This window comes from Chlorocebus sabaeus, chromosome 25, assembly GCF_047675955.1.
Source record: "Chlorocebus sabaeus isolate Y175 chromosome 25, mChlSab1.0.hap1, whole genome shotgun sequence".
NCBI lineage: Eukaryota > Metazoa > Chordata > Mammalia > Primates > Cercopithecidae > Chlorocebus > Chlorocebus sabaeus.
Window position 1 is genome coordinate 30,926,503 of NC_132928.1, and position 21,270 is coordinate 30,947,772.

Consider the following 21,270-nt stretch of genomic DNA (forward strand, 5'->3'; position numbering starts at 1 on the left):
GGGTGGCACAGGTTGCAGTGAGGCGAGATCGGGCCACTGCACTCTAGCCTGGTGACAAAGCAAGACTCAGTCTCAAAACAACAACAACAACAACAACGAGCTCAGGGCCCCAGTGGCCAACAAGCATTACCAGGCTGAGTGGGATGACTTTGTGTCCAAACTGCACTGCACGAACAGCTGTCTGGGAAGTAGGGGGCAGCTCAGGGACCTGAACTGTCCCAGAGGCCCCAGGCCCTGTTCTCCAGTTCAGTGTTGCATGTATAATAGATTTCTCCTCTTCCGGCTCTCCTTTGCACAGGCAAGACATGAGCAGTCAGATGGTTTAGGGTAACTTTTTCTGCTACCTGGCCTTTATAATTCTAGTCACTCACTCACTCTGGTGTATGTTTTGATCAAAGTAGAACTCTATTTTGAGGAATATTTTGGTACTGTGATGGGGTCATCAAATTAATATGAAAATAGCAATGCAGAGTTTAAAGAAGAAAAAGCTGGGAGAAAAAAGACCAGGCCTACAGTAATAGAGCAAAGCATCAAAGAATCTTTAAGGGAGGTTACCCACGCGCCCCCTCACCAAAAAAAAATTAAGGAAAAAGGATTGGTCGCCTCTCTGCCTGTGATCCTGAGACCAGAATTGTACTCAGCGTGTTTTTATGGTGCTGTCGCTGACCTAGAAAACCAGAGGCTGACTGGCATGGAGGCTAAACCCCAACACGGGGCATCTCAGATGCCTTAATAGGCGTCAGTATCTTGCTCTGGACCCTTTAAAAAGCAATCCTGGAAAAAGCATTAGGGAGAGTGGCTTTGCTGTTGTTGGGGCATGGCCATCTAGACTGGCAGCAGTGCTCATTGACAGCTTATTAGGAATCCTTACAACTGTAGTTGTTAAATTGATAGCTCTTCATGGGGGTAAGAAAAGCTGATCTGGAGTTGTTGAATGTTGGGTTAATTCTGCTGTTTGCTTATAATTGAATAAAAATAGCAATGTTGAGTGAACAAGATCAAAAAGTTCTATAAATGGTAGTAATTATTGTTATTGTTACCACCATCTAGATTATTACCTTCAGGCATTTTGGCTTTTTAATTTGATTTGTCCTTCTTAAAGGCACTGGTGAAATCAGCATCACTTGTATCCTACACAGTAGTTAGTTTATAGAAGGACAATAAACATTTTTGGATTTACTCTTAGTATAGTTTGTGCCTATGGTTCCACAGTAAAAATACTTTGAGCAATATAATTTTGAAACTTACTGTAAGATATGTGTAATTCCTCATTTCATAAGATGGTATTGCATTTCCTCTTGGCATTTTCATGTGCTTTCGAATTTTCATATGTATCTACATTTATGTTCATGCAATAAAGAACAAAATGTAAAACTGTTCCTGGAAATATACATCCCTATGTGGAAATACAGAGCTGGACTTTATAGTGTCCTCGGAATGACATAGTTTTGAATCCTAGCTCAGCCAACTAAGGTCTTATACAGGTTAAGTGATATTTGTGAGGTTTAGTCTCCTTATTTTTAGAGCCATAATCATAAAATCTAGTTTATATATGAGTTGATATGAGGATTAGATAAAGCAATAAATGCAGGAGGCTTTTGCCTGTGCATAGCTGAGAAAAATTTGAATCCACACAGTATTGTTTAAATTTAATCATTTTGGTCATACTGTAGCCACATTACAGTGTGAAAGTGCAATCGTTTCCTACTTTCTATGGAAGCAGGGAGGAAGAATGCTTACCCTATTCTTAGGATAATAATGGAAGACTCCCCCAAAATAAGTAATGTCTAAGTTAAGAAGGATATGTTTGAGTGAGGTAGGAAAGGAAGATGATGAGTCTTTTAGAAAAACAAAAATAGCAATGTGGCCCAACGTTGAGAATCTAGTACATTTCAGAAAGTAAAAGTTGTTCTTCCTGGCTGAAAAGCAAGATGTAAGGCAGAAGGGTGCTAGAAATCTTTCTGGAAAATAAATGTGACGCTGATAATGAAGGCCCTCTCTTAGAAACTGAGTTTTAACATTATCCTCAGGTGACAGGAATTATTATAGAGCTGTCAGTAGGTGATTAATCCCATTTGTGGAATGCAGAGCGGAACTTAGGAATGCAAGGTTGGAGATGAAGCCATGTATCAGCAGGTTGTAAAATGCTTTTAGAATTTAAAATGGACAGCAGGACCACAGGTAATGTTGGATAAATATTCATTACAGTTAACACCAGTCTATCCTTCTGCTTTTTTCACTCAGTGACCACCAATGGTAGTAATTTTCAAAAGAGATTCAGAAATCCAGTTATAGATAAAACTAAGAGGTTATGCGGGCTGAGCCACCCATTCTTTTAATCGGGACACAAAATCTTATTTTATTGTTAATTATGAATAGAGTAAGAATCTAAATATGCCTACCCTCTTGACCTTGATTTCTGATTTTTACATAAATATTCTATGATCATGCAACTTGTACTGGGCAAAGAAGAAAAGAAGTCTGAGTTATGTTCCCAGATTACAGTATTTAGTGTGCCCATTAACTTGAATACACCTATCTCATTCAATGCTGTATTTTATCATATTCTTTTTGCACTTCCCTTTGTTCCTTGGAGGAATTTAAAGAAATATTATCAAAAGCAAGGCTTATGAGTGATCAACTCTCAAAAAGATACCAACTCAAAATAAAGACACCAACTCTCAAGATGTGATTTTCCAATGACCTGTCACCTCTGATTCTATCTTTGTGCAAGGCAATGGGAATGACTACTCTCCCTCCCCCCGGGTTCTGAATGCCAGGCCTCACTTCACTGAACAGCTCAGAACAAATCCAGAGCCATGCAAAGTCTCAGGAACCCGGTTTCTTGGCGTTCATCCAGAAAAGTACTTCAGAAACCCCTCACTGACTGATACAGATCTACCATCTGTTTCTTAAGTTTAACAATTGTACAAAGAAAGTTTTTCACAGTTGGATGAAAAAAAGACATGGTCTCTTTCAAGTTTGTATTCAATTTACTATTCCTCCTGTTGATTGGCTGATTCCCAAATGTCAAAAGAACACCTAATGCTTATGTTGAATCTATACTAAACTAGTCACCATTTTAAAACTCAGAAGCACTGTTCCTAAAGACCTTGTAATGTCCAGTACTACCTTGGGCATTCATACAGCACATTAATACTCCATGTACTGAATTAAATAAAACTGGCTTGACTTAGTTATTAAAACAACAGCAACATTTACAAGCCCTTTAGCAACATTTGAAGAGTGGGTCTAAGTAAAACTATTCATTATTTGTCTGGTTTTCATTTCAAACATTTATTTTACTGATTTTTAATCTTAATGTAAACATTTTAATTTCAGATAGCATCCAGAGCTTCGATCTTGAGGTACAGTCTAAGGTAGGAATGATATTTCGGTCTTTGACACAGTTTTACAATAATGCTTCCAATATTCTCTAGTTATCTTTTTAAATGAAATTAGTAGGTACAACAGAAATTACTTACCCATTCTGAGAATATAGCTCCTGACTTGATAAAGCTAGATGGAAAAAGATGGTTGCCTTTCCTTTATAATGAGAAACTCTTCCAGGGAAAATTGACTCTGTGTTTTCAAATGATCAGTTTATCAGCATACTTTTATAATTTATACCGAATTTATAGAGATATAAAAATAGTTTTATGTCTCACATATGATGAAATTCAGTTCTTGACACAGTATGTCATTTCATGGCATAAAATAAAGAGTACATTTGGGTTGATCATTCTATGGGAAATCTTAGGGAAGGTTTATAGATTTATCACTTTTTGCATTATTTTGTCTCTTTATGATAATTTAATCCAATAAAACCTAGTCAGGTGGAAGATCAAACTAAAATTGGATGGATTCTTATTATTAATGAGATATTATCATTGGCATATGCTTTTTAAAAGAAAAAAGCTAAATATTAGTAATGAAGTAAAGATAAAGCACATTTAATGAGAAAGTTTTGGGGATTTTTTTCTATAATAGATACATTTTATTGTCTATTACCTCCCTCAGCAAAACTATATTTTCTTTTAAATTTAGATGTTTGCTTCTCATCAATATTAATTCTAAGTTGAAAGAATATAATTACTATTCTAGTAAAATGTTTAGAACTGAGAAAAATACAGTCATTTTTTTCTTTCAAATTATTAAAATCAAGCCTTTGGATCAAATAAACATTTTAGTTAGGTGAAATTCACATGCTATTTTACTGTCAATAACATCTCAGAGGATCAGAAAACTAACAGAGGCAATGAGCAGTTTCCAAAAGAAAAAAGGCAGAAAACCATCACAAATCCTAGGGGACTAAAGATACATAAGAAATAAATGCAACATGAGGTCCTAGATTGGATGCTATGGCAGGAAAAGAACAATATTGGAGAAATGGGCAAAATTCAAGTAAAGGTTATAATTTTGGTTAATAGCATTGTACCAATGGTTACTTCTTAGTTTTAACAAATGTACCCTTGGCAAATGTTCACATTAGAGGAAACCAAATGAAGAGTAAATGGGGACTTTCCTAACTGTCTTTGAAACTTTTCTGTAAATCTAAAATTATTCCCAAATTGAAAGCTTATTTTTAAAAGGTTTGTTTGTAACTAGTTCAGCAAAAGATGAAGCAGAGCATAGCATAGATTCATTTTGTTTCACTTTAAAATTGAGTGTTTTTGTGATTAGGACATTTTCATAGCACATCTTATAAATGTTTGCAATCATAGCCCCAGTTATTATGTTATAATTATATGTTATTATATATGTTATATATTATGTTATATATATATAATATGTATGCCATATATATAACATACTATTGTATATTATTATGTTATTATTATATAGTCATAATGCAGATGATGAAGGCTACCATTACTAAAAAGGCAGTGTTATCCATCCTGACATTGTAAAATTGTAAATATTCACAATTGTAAAATTTCACATTTAAAAAATATAATAAAGCTTACCTACCTATCTGCTTAATACTTGACACTGCTTTATAGAATTGTCATTCACTAGCTGTGAATTTATTGTTAAATGTCTTCATTGGACATGATCTCATGAGTCTTTGTGACTGGACAGCATTCCTTATCTAACTGAAGTGATGAGCATGAGATGCCGCTCCAAGTGTTGTAAAAAGGAGACATGACCTCTAAGCCAAAGAGTCTGTGTCATTCTACTGCGTATGAAGAACAAATGCAACTACAACAAAGGTCTTCATTTTAAGAAGATAAATCTGGATTTAGTCAAAATACATAAAATAATTTGTTTGGAAAACTTTTTGATTGCTGCTTTATGGTGTACAAAGTGAACAACAAATGTCTACTAATAAAAGTTTGATTTTATGGTTTTTAGCCTCCAGATACATACATAATTCATCCACATGGGAAAAATCATTACATTACAACAATTTTGGGAGAGAAGTACATTATTAATACTTTAAAATTTCAATTTCTTAAATTTGGTTTGACTTTCTACAACATACAAGGAAAGTTAAGAAAAAAAAATCAGAAACCAAAAGGCTTATTCTACCGCATTTCTTGGGAAATTGTCTCACTTTGAGAGTATATGATTCTTTAGTCATTAATTACACCTTCTCTATTTTTCTAGAAGATTGTTTTCCATAGTATCACTGGAGGAGCAGTTAAAATGTACTCTTCCATTTTTCTGAATAATAAACTGAGGGTGGAATTATACCTCTGTAATGGAAATAATCAAAACAATATATTTGAATGTATTGAAAATAAACACTTTCCTCTTCATTTACTCAATAAATATTTTCAAATGACCATTATTTGACTGGGCATGTACACAGCACTTATTATGTATCAAGCATTATACTAGGTTATATATACATATATATATGTGTATATACCATATACATTAGCTTCCTCAATCATTGTAATAATATGAAGTATGTATAATTATTACCTCTATTTTAGAGACAAGGAAAGCACAATAAGGCACAATAAATAACTTGTTTGAAATCATTCAGCTTGTGAATAGCTGAGAAAAATTTGAATTCACACAGTATTTTTTAGATTTAATTATTTTGATCATACTGTAGCCACATTACAATGTGAAAGTACAATCGTTTCCTACTTTCTATGGAAGGAGGGAGGAAGAATGCTTACCCTATTCTTAGGGTAATAATGGAAGACTCCCCAAAATAAGTAATGTCTAAGTTAAGAAGGATATGTTTGAGTGAGGTAGGAAAGGAAGATGATGAGTCTTTTAGAAAAAAAATAGCAATGTGGCCCAACGTTGAGAATCTAGTACATTTCAGAAAGTAAAAGTTGTTCTTCCTGGCTGAAAACCAAGATGTAAGGTAGAAGGGTGCTAGAAATCTTTCTGGAAAATAAATGTGACGCTGATAATGAAGGCCCTCTCTTATAAACTGAGAAGTTTTAACATTATCCTCAGGTGACAGGAATTATTATAGAGCCTTCAATAGGTCGTTAATCCCATTTGTGGAATGCAGAGTGGAACTTAGGAATGCAAGGTTGGAGATAAGGCTGTGTATTAGCAGACTGCAAAATGCTTTTAGAATACAGTTAAAATGGGACCGTGCACAGTGGCTCATGCTTGTAATCCCAGCACTTTGGTAGGACAAGATGGGTAGATCACCTGAGATCAGGAATTCCAGACTAGCCTGGCCAACATGGTGAAACCCCATCTCTACAAAAAAAAAAAAAAAAAAAAAAAAAATTAGCCGGGCGTGGTGGCGTGCACCTGTAAACCCAGCTACTTGGGAAACTGAGACAGGAGCATCGCTTGAACCCTGGAGATGGAGGTTGCAGTGAGCCCAGATGGCGCCACTGCACTCCAGTCTGGGTGACAGAGCAAGACTCCATCTCAAACCAAACCAAACCAAACCAAACAAAAAACAACAGTTAAAATGGTTTCAGCTACAACTAATAGAAAAAAAGGAACTCAGAGTAAACACTAAGGAATTTATTGTCTTACAAAACAGAATTAGCTCAATGGTTTGATGATGGTATTGGGACCCAGATTCCTTCCATAGTTTTGCTCTGACATCCACAGGGTGTGGGCCAAACTACCCTACTGGTCTCAAAAAGACTAGGTGCCACATTCTCATCAAATATGAACCAGAGACGGGAGAGGGGTCTTGTTTCCTTTTGTCTCTTTTTAAGACTGAGGAAAAAGCTTCCCTAAAACTCCTTCACATTTCACTGGTCTTACTTGCAGCACTATCAAAGGGAATGCAGTTACCATACTTCACTTTGACCAGTCTGGATGTAACTTTAGGTTACAGGAAAGCAGCAAAACCCAGTGAAATTTTAAGTCATATAGAAAGGCATGGATAACTAAATAATTAAATACTTACAAAATAATATTAACGAAGGTTTCATTAGCAAGAAAAATGCAGAGATATGAGATGATAACAATCTCAGAGACTACTGCAGAAATGTGAGTGGCCTAAATCAAAGTTGTGGCAATGGAAGCAGAGGTGAATATTTTAAGACATGAAGAATATAGACTTCCTAGCATGTTCTTTGTAAGTCAATGCTGAGTTAAGGGAAAAGGAGAATATGTTCTAGGTTATATTGGCTCAGGCAAGTGTATGGAAGCTGATATAATTCACCAATATAGGAAATATAACAGCAAGGCAAGTTAATGAAAGAAGTTTTTGAGTTCAATAATGTTGAATTTGGGATACCAGTGGGATACTAGTTGGAAATGTCTAGTACATAGTTGGAGAAATGGGTCTTTAATACAAAAAAGATGGCAGAGCTGGAGATATAGATGTAGAAGTCACAAATTTATAACAGACAAATTAAGCAATGGGAGTAGGTGATTTCACCCTAAATGATAGCATAGGGTAGAGGAGACAAAGTTCTAGAATGGAATACATACCAACACCAACATGTAACAAGGGAATAGAGAAAGAGGAGCCAGAGGGCTGAGATATTTTAAATAAGAGAACTAGAAGGTAGTTTCATGTTTCATGAAAATTAGGGGAGGACAGAATTTTGAAAAGAAGAAAGTTGTCAATAACATCAAATGCCTCTGAGAGGTGAAGTATAATAAATGCTCTAGCTTGGTCCATTGGGTTTAATTTATTGGAAACGGGGCGGGGGTGCAAGGGAGGTGATACTGGTGTATCCATGGAAGTTGTTTTGGTGGTGTGCTGGGAGAACAAGCCAGAAAGCAGTAAATGTGAACCTGTGAGAGTGTAGAGAACAAAATCTTTTAAGAAGTTTGTGAAGCAGCAAAGAGCAATAGAGAGTGTGAATCAGATAGAGACTTGTAAAGGAAAGTGGGTATTTTTTTTGTTAACTGCACTGCCATTCCAACTTCTCTCAAAATTGTGTCTTAGTGATAATATATACAAATAGTTTTGGAGTCTATGGAAGAAATGCTCTAGACTTTGAAAATATAATGTAAATATTTCTGGGGTATATTATATATTAAATCTCTTAGATGATTTAATTTTTAAATTTTTTTGTGTAAGTTATTAATGTGTCCAAAGCTATTTTGTCTTCCTTTTTCTATGTATTTCTTCAATGGTGTCTTCTTTTATCACAAATCTTTAAACTCAGAACTAATCACATTTCATATTTAGGATGTTGAATATAGTTTTCATACCTAATAAGGTCGTATAACAGTCTTTAATAATTATAAATATTTCACTATGGAGATTTTTGATTTCCAGTGCCTTTCTTTTAAAATGCTAAGAAAAATAAGAAGCAGAAACACTTATATTCAGTATTTCAGGACAAGTCTGTAAAGTAGGCCCTAGTCAAGCTATACCAGGGGTATGTTTCACTCATGACCTATTTAACAAAACGTCTATATCACTATAAAAACTCCTGAGATAAGTATAGAAGTTAATTCAAAAAAGAAGCTAGTAATACTTATATGCTTCATTTGGCATTAAGAATAGTAATTATTCTTACAGTTCCGTATTAAGGTGCTCACAATAGAAAATAAAATTAGTATTAGTTTTCTTTATTAAGGTCCTTTGGGTGATGCTAAAGAAAATCTGATATAAATTCATTTCCTTTCACAAATGTGATTTTCATAATGATGAGAGTAATAACAGAAGTGCGTAAGAAGATGCCTCATTTTGAAAAAAAAAAGATTCCATCGTTCAGTTGACTTTAAAGCCCCAGGACTAAGTAAGCTATTCAGTTAAAATAAAACCTGATTAAAAAAAATTCCCGATTGTATATTTTTGCACAAAAAAATACATTGTTCATTTTCTTTGGGGAAAGAAGGGATCTGGGAGTGGCTGGCAGGAGGTCTGGATTAGATTCTGACTCTGCTGTTAGTAGGAATGGGCAAGTCAGGGATTCACCATGCCATGGACTCCATGTCTGTGGGATTCAGCAGTGAGATATTAGGGAAGCTTAAAACATAGTATAAAAATAAAGTGAAAACTTTAAAAAGTGAAGGGAAATATATATACACACACACATACACACAAACATATATATGTGTATATATATTTAAATCTAATAATACATTTTTTTCAAAATAAGTAAGTAGTTTTATCAGTATATAGCAGATTAGGTAGTATGATGGACGACACAGTACATGAAAGGAGGCCAGAAAGCATAAAAGGAGGACATAGGGTACAGGTGGGTACCTGCGGGTATCAGAAAAGGCTGGCAGACAACAGATGTGAGCATGACCAGTCAGAGATAAAGAGCCTTATGCAGGAATGTGGTGACAGGGTAAACAACACTAAGTATTAGTCATTTTCAAACATACTGTCAAATCTACCATGGTTTGAACTCTGAAAATAAGTGTGTTCATTTTTGTGGTTACTATGCAACCACTTAGATATTTCTTTGTAATTTTTGCCCAATGTGCTAGTTTTGGGTACTATTTCAACCATCTTATTTGCAAAGAAGTCAATCTTTTGAAACTACTACCATTAGACTGAATCACATAAAATTACTTCTTTTGTAGGCCAGCAATAACCAAATATCATCAATTTCAAATGTTTGAGCCTGTATGTTACATTACACCTACTTTACGTGTGCAAATATCTTCAAATTAATTGTACCATAGCTCTCAGGTGGTCTTGTTACTGCCTCCATGGATAGCTGGCAGGTAAAGTCAGGTTTTCTTATGCTCTCTTAATTTCCCTTCAATACATATCTATTCACCTAAAGACTAATTCTTCCACAGGAAGAAATGGATTCCCCAACTCTGAAAGGCTGAAACATTCAGCCATGCCCTTTTGGGATCTGAAATCACCTATCCTTACACAGAACCTACCTAATTCCTTATCACTCATTCTCACTTCAAACTTGGTCATGTATCTTTTCTATAAACTATGTAATTAGAATTATCAACACCATTTTATATTTACTTTCCATGTACCCAAGGGTGTTTATGTAAGTTTCTCAGGCCCCCTTACTTACGCTATCTCATATTGTTAATTCCTTGTAGTGGTATGAAAGGTGCTTGGCAAAATTAAAGCACTCAATTTGTATGCAAGTCCATAACACAGACATTTTAATACTTTCTGGTCCTTTGTGTTATGCCCTTCCTTCTCTTCTTTATCTACCTAACTCCTATATTGTCTTCAAAACCCGAATTTAGGTGATATTATATTTTGCTATCAAGTTACACTGTGCTTATGTTTATATATAACTTAGCTGGGCATGGTGGCATGTGACTATACTCAGGAGGCTGAGGCAGGAGAATCACAGGAACTCAGGAATTTGAAACCAGCCTGAGCAACATAGTGAGACCCTGTCTCTAAAACAAAACAAAACGAAAAAGGCATCGCACCATGATACCACCTTGGATTTGAGTAGCTGGAATGCTCTTGCTCCAAATAGCCATGTGGCTGGCTTTCACTGTTTTTGCTGGTTGTCCAGTATTTATTTCTGTAAGATCATCCCTGCCACTCTAACAATCATTATTGTACTGTTAGGAGAGTATATTTTAACTCTCACATCTGTATTCAGTTAGCTAAAAGCTAACATTGTAAGCTAAGTTGTGTATACAAGCTAACACATGCAATTTTCTAACATTGCCTCCCTTGCTTTGCAGAAATATGACTGATTGCCTACTTCTTCTCAGTCCTTATCTTTATTACCATCTTTTCTCTTGCTGTGCACCGCTTAGAATGCCTGAGACACAGCTACTACCTATTGAAATTCTAGGATTTAAATTCTATCAACTGCATGGAAATTTCTCTGAACATTCCACTTTCACTGATATCTTCTTTTATATTTCCATGACACGTTATGAATTGACAGTTTGCATATGTGTAGATGTCTTGTCCTACGAATAAAATAAATATGTTTTCAAGGCAGAGACTGTGACTTTCTTTTCTATATTCTCACTAGCATCTAGCTCTGTGCTTTGCAGTTAGCAAGTATTCAATAGCACAGTAAGAATGACTGAATGAATGGATGAGTGCCATCTACTCCTTTATTGTCCCTCAATAATGCACCCAAGGCTAAATCCTAGCTTTCCTAACTCACTTGGCCAGACCAGTTGACATTCTTTATTCCCGTCTGAGGCAAGTTGCCTATTTTTTTCAGTCTTTGTGCATTGGGAAACTTGTCAGATAAAAGGCCTAATATAGATTCAATCATATAAAATGGCTATCAGCTACGGCAACTAGAAGACATGATAAACATTCCAAAGCTATTCATAATCCCTATCTTCCTTGTTAAATGCTACAATAGAGACTGGAAAACAAGAATAATTTCTTTCTCAGGGACCCCTTCCCACCTCTGACAGCAATGAGTGGTTATATGTTACATTTCTGGCCAATAAGTGTAGAAAAAAGCTTCTGGGGAAGGTTTCCATCCCTGAATAAAGAGGCAAAACCTCACTAGGAAAAATATATTACCACTTTGCCCTCCCTTTCTTTTTGCTGGAATGTGGATGAAAGGTGTGGATGTATAGCATCCCAAATGAGATAGGAGATGCTGAGAATGAGGACAAAAGCCTATCGAATGGGGTGTCAGAAAAGAAACATCAAAATATCGTAAGTTGCTTAGAGCATTATTATGTTTCTGTACTACTCATGGATTTCATTCCTTTAGATCTTTAGTTGTAGAACTCCAATGTATTTGAACCACTAGTGATCACATTTTATTTTGTTTGATAGCTGAATACAAAGCTGGCTGATTCAGTGATCTACAAGGTCATGAGTGAGTTATCTTATACTCATCCTCGTTTAAGCAAATTATGGTTAACTTAAAAAGACAAATGAAAATGAATCTATTTTAATAAATATATTATTGGTGGAAATATTCATAGTCTACCTTGAAAGGAGTGTTATGTTAAGATTGTTTTGCTTATAGAGTAATTTATGCCTTTAATTTCTGTGTCTAGTCTTTCTAAGCCAGAATGAAAATCTGATCATCATGATCTCTGTTATAGCCCTCTGCATATTTGAAGGCTGCTGTTATATCACATCATATATTAAGCTCAGTTAACAGATTAACAGACCCTTTATTTTTACATTTACTATAGTATCTAGACATGGTTAGCAAATGCTTTTATTATTCCCTTATTTTCTTTATAAGATAGATGAGTATTACATATACCAAAGCATCTGCTTTGGAGCCACTATGATCACTAAAAGAATCTTTTCATTGTTCCGACCTTCTCCTTCCTACATGTGTGGAAAAAACACATGATTCCAGACATACACATGGTTGTCTAATTCTATTGTTTAACCCTCTATGAACAGATGTCCGCAATGCTCCCTACATACTTTTTTTTTTGAAACAGAATCTTGCTCTGTTGCCCAGGTTAGAGTGCTAGAGTGCAGTGGTGTGACCATGGCTCACTGCAGCCTCCATTTCCTCGACTCAAACAATTTTTTCACTTCAACCTCCCAAGTAGCTGGGACCACAGGTACCATACCCAGCTAATTTTTGTATTTTTTGTAGAGATGGTATTTGTCATGTTACCCTGTCCAGTCTTGAACTCTTAGGCTCAAGTGATTCTCCCGTCTTGGCTCTCAAAGTGCCTACATCTTTAAATGTGAGTATTTGAGCATATTGAATGATAATGACCTGCCCTTTGCAGGTAAAGATATACTAATAACATAATATAAACAGTACATACACTTGGGTTGTCTTTCTAGGACTGGGAAGAGAATCTTATTCTATTTTTCCATATTCTCATTTTATCCTGAATGTGCCAATGTAATTATTTGCCAACACGTTGCCAGACACACTCCCTAGTCTGTGCTATAGCGTTTGTTACCATGCACCACACTGAACATACTTGAATGTTTCTGTCATGTTTACCACCCAGATGGTGAGAATCCAAGGAAAGGAGACACTTGTACTAAGTTCATAGTTTATCTGTTCTTGGAAACACATAACTGCATGAAGAGATCAGGATGAAAATATCATTATAGTTACCCCAATTACCTCAAGGTGGAAGTCTGGGCCAGACAACCACAGAGACCTGCCATTGCAAAACATCTCTCTGTATGCCTGGGGGACCTGGCTGTTCTGGTTTTTCACGATCTTTGACATCTGCTTGTTCTCACTTGGCTCCTGCCTTACCCTCAGGGTCTCAGTAATGACTTCTTGACTGTGACAACTTTGACGAAAATGCATTCATCAAAATTATAATAAAAAATAAATATCTTTTTAAAAATATGATACTTAACTCATGTATTAAATTGCTTTAAAAGGCTGCAGGGATGTTCCAAAAACACCCCCCACCCCTTGTACTGGCTCCAATCCCATTCAGATCCAAAGGGTAACTCTCCAGATTAGGATACCTGGATTTTTCATGATAGTCCCCCAGAACATTAGCTTTAAGGGAAAAAATATAGCATTTTGGTCCTTTTCCTGTCATAAGCCATTTTTTAATATGGGAGTATCACAAAGGCAAAAAGAAAGAGCTCTTAAAATATTTCTTCCAGTGCTAGAGCTTATGTGGACATAAGGGAGAGGCTCAGGGCATGGGGAGAATAAATACTTTATTTCAAATCTAGCAACTATCAAGATTATAAGGGACTTTGGAGAGGAGATTTTGTATTCTTCCAAAACAGCCTATTCTAGAGCTTCACACACACAGCTCTGAAGAGGAAGTAGACAACTGAGATGAAGAGGAGAGCAGTTTCTGGTATATCTGGGTTAGAGTTGTCCAAATTTTCAAAAAGCATTCACTATATCGTATTAAAGGCCACTGTATCTGATTTTGTCATTAAGTAACATGACTATTAGAAATGATGGTTGAGAAGGAATTTTAAAAAACAGTTCTGTTTTCTACATGGAAGTAGGAAGCAGTGTCTGCACTGGGGCACAATAAGATTGTTACAGACTTACGGGATCACATCATGTCCTCTGAGACATGCTCTCACAAAGATAGTAGGGACTTAGTTTTTCTCCCACATAGCATCTTTAAGTCTCTTCTTGCTACCCAAATAATATATTTTGCGGCCAATACATTTTGCAGTTATGACAAAATTCACATCCAAAAGCTTTTTAAAATAAATATTTTCCAATTTTTGTACAGTTCCCTCTCAAATGTGGGAAGATGGTCTGTTCCTTTTTTCTCACAGCCACAGACACTGCCTTCCGGAAACAGAATAAAAACCCACACTGTTCTCAATTATTAAAAAACCAATTTTCTGAGAACATATACACCTAACTGATACATAAAAGGTATAGCAAACATTATCTTAAATAGTAATATTTATCATTCTCATCGCCCCTATAGCATCTTTAGCATACTTTTCCTTCCATGAACTAAAGGCATGTAGGGTAAAAAAAAGTATAGTTTTGGAAATATTAGTAGTGTTTATTATGATTATTAATATAGAAAAAATATTTTGCTTTTGTCTCTATACTCTGTTGTTAGGCAGGTAACATGATGTCATACATTAATAATAAAAATAATAATAGCATAACAATGAAAATAATAATTATAACATATATTCAATAATTTTTATTTTCCAATCATTTATTCTTTAGTACCTGTGAGGTATGCACTCAAATTATTTTCACTTAAAGATGAGGAAACTGATGCACAAAGAGGTTTATCACTCTTCCCAGAGAAATGTAATAAGTGGCAGAATTGGGATTTAAATCCAATAAATCTAGTTATTAAAGTCTGCAATCTTAACCATCACAAAACTACCTTGCAATCAATATTATATATCAAGGCCACTAGGTCAGCTGTGGATTCAGAGGGTGGCTACAGGTCTCCAATGCCCAGGTCAGGACTTTGTCCATTTGACCAAGCTTCTAACTGAAGTCTTCTTCAACTACCTCCAGAAGTTTGCCAGTACCTCAACGTATTCAGGCTCAAGATTGCTTCCTTCTATTTCCACAAACACACCTGTGCCCTTTTACACTTTTCATGAAGTTTAAAGCTTATTTAATTGGATGAAGGAGTCTTACAGCTAAAAGCGCTCCTAAGAATTCTATTTTTCAAAAGATAAAAAGGTAAAGACCATTATTATTCAAATTGTTACCACTACCAGCTTGGTTTGGCTCCATTAATGCACGAAAAGAATGAAATTCAGCAAGGAATAGAGGGAAGCAGGTGTACTCAGCAGGGTTCAGGTCTAAGAAATTTAAAATTACACAGAAGAAGTAGTCATAAGTTCAGTCTTGCCTGCAGTGCAATTGTGCTGGGAGATTGTCTTTACTCATCAGTAGGTAGTCACAGACTCGTCAGAAATCTATTGCATTTCCTAGCTGAAGAGACATGGGAAGTACAACACAGATGCTCCATCTCCCCTTTGGCCAGTAGCTCTTGCTCTGGCTAGGGGTCAGGCATTATTCAGCTCCTCCCTCCCACATGTGTACAATGGTCATATGGCACAGTTACATCAACTGCAGAGAGGGAATGGTTAGTTCAGAATGAAAGCGTGATAAGAGATCCTTACGTTGAAGGAAAAACTATAGTTTTCATGATTCCTATGAAAACATTTAAGTGTGACAGTTATAGAAGCAGACATATTAAAAGAACAGAAACATAACTGTCAAATAGCTAAGGTTATCTATAGTATCTGTAAAACTATTTTAAGAAAGGAGAAAGGAATACTGGTCAATGTGTGGAAAGTGAAGGAAAAAAAAAAAAAAAGGGCAGGGGTATCCAGAATACGGAGAGAACTACATTTTAGCTTTTTCAATATTCCTAATTACTTTTCCCTTTTTTCACCCTTTCAATCCTCTTCTATTTCTCTTATTTCTATAATATAAGCCACTCCATTAAGACATTACAGTTTAAAATATATATTGACATTTATGTGTATACTAATACGGTCTCATGCTTATACACACACACACGCACAAGCACGCGTGTGCACACACACACACACACACACAGCTCTCAGAAAATTCCCAGCCAAAATGATCCTAGAATCAAGTTGTTCAGATCAAACCTTGGCTCTGCCTCTTATTAGCTCTGTAATCTCAAATAAATTGCCTACATTTTCCATGCCTCAGATTCTTTATCTATAAAATAGGAATAAGAAATACATATACATCATAAAATTACTGTAAGAATTAGATGAGTGAATAAATGCATGCATTAAACATAGCACCTAGCACATATGAAGTCCTGAATATTATCAGTTGTCTTAATGATTATTTTTATTGATATTACTATTAATAAAATAGCCAACATATCATGGAAGTGTGTTTTCTAAATCTGGTTAGGTTGACTCTGAGATTGCTGATTTGTGCAATATAAAAACTGGTTGACCGGTTGGACGTGGTGGCTTCTTAATCACTGTCTTTTGGAAGACAAGTCTTTGTTGATTCAAGGTACCAGGTCCCTGTGTCCAGTCCAGTAATATCACACATTATAAATGAAATTGAAAACCAAGAGTATTCAAATGAGGCTAACCGGAGGTAGGTAGTGGGGAGGGGAGAAAGATAATGTGTCAAATATGGAAACTTAAAGAAGTCTATTTTGTCCTAAGAAGAAATAGTATAGATGAAAATACAATAAATACATTCAAATACTTGAAGTATTATTATAAGAAAGAGGTATGGTCCTATTCCATACTCCTGTAAGGATAAGAATTTTATCTCATTGGCTTATCAGTTGTTCTCAGTGTTTTCTGGAGGCTCAAGCTAGTCCCCAAGAACCTTTTAAAGATTCTTCAAGGTCAAAATAATACTAATTAAGTGTTATAAGTATGATTATTTACCTAATAGTACTAAGAAGTTATTTTTATTTTTCTCTCTCATTCTCTAATTAGTAGAAAATTAGTGTTTCCAGAAACTATATGGTATACAATATTACAACAGATAGAGAATATAAAAGCATATATGAGAATCCAGCTGTTATTCAGACAGACATTTAAAAGATTTGTAAAAATGCAAAAAAGTGACACTATTCCGATTAAATCTTTGTTTTGTAATATCTGGTTGTTTTTCATACAATATGTGCTATTTATATTAATATATTGGTTTATTACTACTATTAAATAACTAAATATTTTTAAATTCTGTCTAGTTCATTTTACAATAAATATACATAACTCACATAGACAAAAGCTCTTTATATTCCACAATTATAGCTAAAAATTGAGTTTATGTTTAAGAATGTTTAAAAAGGAGTCCAGAGACTAAAAGGCATGAGAACCATTGGCTTCGATAATAATGTTGAAAGATTTTGAAATCACAAATTTCAAAATATTTGAGCAGTTTAGCACTAACTTAGGCTTTTCTTTTTTTCTTAATGTAGTCTTCAGAAAATATTCAGTGAGTGTGTGGTAAGAGCAAAGTATATATGTCACTCCTAGTCACCTCTAAGGCTTCTTTCAACTCAGATTCTCCAGTTCCATTGGGAAAGGAATTGAAAAAGAGAGCTTACTGAAAATACTGTTCTCATAAGCCTGGTGTGAAAGTTAGCAGCTAGGCATGTGGTTAGTTTTGGGGTGAAGCAAAAAGTGAAGCACCTCAGTGCAAGAATACAATGCATTTTGAATCATTGTACTGGTGGTAGATTCTCTAATGAAGATGATAAGGCTCAAGGGCTTGCTGTCAGTTACTTAGATTTCATAGGAGGACGGAAACTGGACTCTATGTTGGCCTTACAGGTCTTCTCTGAATATTCCAGAAGCTAATAGTTAAGATTCTTTCAAAAGGTAAGTTGATAGATGCACACATGGTTTGTCCTCTAAACTGTGTCACAGATGACAACCTCGTAACCTCTACCTGTTGTCCTGGTTCTACCATTTATTTCAACACAAAATACTCACAAACACATACCACACACATACACACACATACACACACACATATACACACACATATATTTGTGTGTGTGTATGTAAATTACATATTTTCCTCTTTCATATAACTTTATATTCAAAATTTAAACACAGCTGCACAAAAGATAATTGTGCAAATCATAGGAACACAATTCACAAAGGAAATGTAAATAATAAGCATATGATAAAACCCTAAACACAGTAAAAAAATTAACCACAAAATGATAAATTGAAGAAATATCAGTTTTTATAAAAATAACACATTTGAAAATGATAAAATTAAACTCTGACAAAAGTATATGAAAGGAAACTCATACAATGTTAGGAAGGGAATAGAGAAAACAACTTTTCTGAAAGCCATTTGTCAATATCTATGAAGAGACTGAAAATGTTTCATTTTTTAACACAGGAATTCCAGGCCTAGGACACTATCTTAAAAAAATGATCAAATATATATATATATATATATATAGAGAGAGAGAGAGAGAGAGATGGACAAATATATATGTGTGTGTATATATACATATATATGTCCATATATATTGACAATGATTTCTGTATAATGATATGCATTTTAAAGAAAAACTACCAAAATATCCTTCTTTGAAAACTAAAAAATCTAGTTTTACAGAAAAATTAAGAAAAATATTCTTGGCCAGGAACAGTGGCTCACGCCTGTAATCCCAACACTTTGGGAGGCCAAAGTGGGCGGATCACCTGAGGTCCTGAGGTCGGGAGTTCGAAACCAGCCTGACCAACATAGAGAATCCTCGTCTGTACTAAACATACAAAATTAGCAAGGCATGGTGGTGCATGCCTGTAATCCCAGCTACTCGGAAGTCTGAGGCAGGAGAATCGTTTGAACCTGGGAGGCATAGGTTGCAGTGAACTGAGATCATGCCATTGAAATCCAGCCTGGGCAACCAAAAAAAAAAAAAAAAGAAAGAAAGAAGAAAAATATTCTTCAAACCCATGTTGATCATTAAACACACACAGTTGATTTCCTCAGACAGTCCCAACTATTGTGTCCTCAAAATGAGCACTCCACCCTCTGTCCCTCCGTAGTGGAGCACCTCCACTGCATGGGGCCTACACAAGAAATTCCACCTGGGGAGGGGTCACATGCGTCTTTTCCACCAATTTGTCTTCTGTTCCCTGGCAAAGAGCAATACGAACATTTGTGAAATATTTGTAGAAAACACAGCTGCCTTTTCTACAAAATATGCCAATAATTACTATAAAATAGTATGTGTCTAGTGGCAACAGACAAGAGAACAAGGCAGAAATCAAAACAAGAAGAAGCTGGTGTCTCCTTCTTAGAGATCAGGTGTCTCCACTAGCCCATTAATTGTCATAATGGCCTCTGAGTTCTAACCTTAAAAAAAGTATATTCTCTTATCTCTCGAAAGTTTAATTTTACTTGAAATAAGTTGGTTCTCAACTTCAAATTCATCATTAAGATATTTTTAAAATATGACATTGAAAAATCTTGTCTGGCAAGAAAATTCTTTTCCTTAGTACTACAAAGGCAGAATGTCACAGAAATGCAGATACTTCCTGCGCATGTCTGTAGGGTAGTACCGTATCACTCATTCAATTTAACATTATCAAACGATTTGATGAAAATACTCTTTCTTCTAAAGATTTTTACGCTAAAAGGAAGGGATAGCTGATTTTTTTTTTTCTGATTATCATGAGGAGCAATCAGAAAACTGTGCTACACTCTCTAAGGGGACATAAATTGTCATAATTTTCCAGAAAAGAACATAATAAGAACAGAAGTGCAATTCCATCAAATCTTGCCACGTATGTGTTATATTTAGTACTCTGGGTAACAAATGCCAAACTTTTAACCACTTTTTAGGGGTGAGAGGAGAGGAAAGGACAGAGCAGGCATAGCAAACTTGTTACATTAGTTTGTAAAACAGCAAGCAAAAGACTTCACCAACGTTACCACTTCATGACAAGAAATATTTTTCTTATATAGGAGAGATTGATAAATCATGATAAACATTCTAGGTTATCCTTATCATTCTGTCTTAAGGAGGTATATGTATACATTGCGTTTCTTTCAGAAGCAAATTACAGTCCACATTGCTTTATTTTATTCCCTCCTTGTATAAGAAAGCAACATAATAAAATAATACTCAAGCTCAATATTTTGTCATTTTTACTATCAGATTATCAGTCATAGTATCAGTCTGTCTAAACAAAACATGCTAAAATATTCCCATGATACCAGATTATCTCATAGAGTTATAGAGCCTCATCAATTCATGTGTATCATTATTAATTCAACAAATACGTATTTAAAGGCTACTCTGTAACGTTAGGCTCTGCCTATACAAAGGCAAAGGAAAACGTCTCTTTCTCTCTGAAAGGTGCTTAAAGCAGAAAGAAACTAAAAAGCAAATAAGGAAGGGTATTCCAATGAGACAGACCAGAAAGATGTCCCTGTGGGCATGTAGGATGGCTGAAATCTATATGTGCTCCACACCTCTTCCCTGGAAAGGTGAAAAACCTGTACTGTTGCACAGAGCTTGGGCACAGTTTAGTTTAACACACATTCATCGAGTATTGAATCATAATTATACTATTTTTGTCTATGGAAGAGATGCCACAAATGCATGTTTTATGGGCTATGAAGAAAGCCAATGTCAACAAGAAACCTAAAAAAAAAAAGTTTTTGAGTTCATTCTGGAGTAAAGCAGAGACATTCAAAGATGAACAGCAACTCTGAATGGAAAGAGGCCAGCTGTAAAACGTCACAGAAGACCTGCAGTAGAAATACAATCCTGAGGTGAATATTTAGCAAGAATGAGCTTGCAGACTTCTGGTATTTCCATTTGGGTGGAGATTTAAAAAAAAAAAAAAAAAAAAAAAAAAAGAGCAAAAGTTTTCTCATAATATTTTGCAACTTCTGCTTCCGGACCCAGTCAGAGCCCAAAAGCAGCAAGAGAGCTAAAATGAAAACACTGAACATTGTTTTTTTTTGTTTTGTTTTAAATAGTAATTGATTTTTCACTCATAAAACTGAGTATACTTACTTCAGGTATGCTTGAGATTTC

The 21,270-nt window shown here is 35.2% G+C and overlaps 1 protein-coding gene and 1 pseudogene across 5 annotated transcripts in view; one reads left to right on the forward strand and one right to left on the reverse strand.

Moving 5' to 3' along the window:
* The window catches only part of LOC119619700 (phosphatidylethanolamine-binding protein 1 pseudogene), a 35,162-nt pseudogene extending 14,065 nt beyond the window's left edge, over positions 1-21,097 (forward strand).
* LOC103230364 (protein tyrosine phosphatase receptor type C) overlaps positions 1-21,270 on the reverse strand; it is a 121,574-nt gene that overhangs the window by 82,042 nt on the left and 18,262 nt on the right. The gene's annotated exons all lie outside the window — the stretch shown is intronic.